Genomic DNA, 838 nt, shown 5'->3' with positions numbered 1-838 from the left:
GGGATTTGCCCAGACAAACTCGCCAGAGACATCGGAGGTCAAGAACGAATTTGAAGGGGAGGCAAAGCGTGCACAAAGACTATTGTCGCCAGAGTTGTTACAAGCAGCGTCAAAGGTGAACTGCCGTCCCAACATGTTCTCCACGTTACGAAACTCGTCCGGGAGGAACATGTGATCACAGCTAAGCGGATCACAAACGGGCAACAAGGACTCTCTGATTTGCAAGCTAGCCGAGTCCTTAGGACATTCCGGTTGCTCACAGCCCCCAACAACACGCTTGCCGACCCGCTAATCAGCCATGGCATTCTCCATCTTCGCGGCAAGGGACAGCGTCTTCTCGGCGTTAGCCTTGAGGTGTCGAATGCAGTCGGGCTTGTGCTCCGCCCAGCTCTGGTGGGCGGGCTTCACGCGACGGCATTTGCGGCAAGTGTGTGCCGCCAGCTGTTCTTGCTCCAGACGCGCCTTCTTGGGCCGATTGGCGGGTTGCCAACCCTGCGAATTGCGATCAGAGGACGAACGCTTAAATTTATTGAAGGGCTTTTTAGCAGTGATCGCATTAAGGTCAGCGCTAACTGCATGGACGGTAGGCTTGTCTTTGCCCGACTGCCATCGAACTTCTTGCCCAACAGCGTAAAGGATTAGCTTATCTAAGCTGTCCCAATCTTTGCCCTCTTCGCTTGTCGCACATCGGCTGCGCAAAGGTGGTAGTAACCCCTTAACGTACCAGCCGATTTGATCGCTAGGGTTCATATCTTTCGCTTCACGAATTATATCGTGAAAACGTTGAGTATATTCGGGCACTGTTTCAGTTGCTTTCATGGCGTGTCGTTCGCATGCA

The sequence above is a fragment of the Volvox carteri genome (genome assembly GCF_000143455.1).
Source record: "Volvox carteri f. nagariensis unplaced genomic scaffold VOLCAscaffold_101, whole genome shotgun sequence".
Classification (NCBI taxonomy): Eukaryota; Viridiplantae; Chlorophyta; class Chlorophyceae; order Chlamydomonadales; family Volvocaceae; genus Volvox; species Volvox carteri.
Note: the sequence above shows the minus strand (reverse complement) of the source record.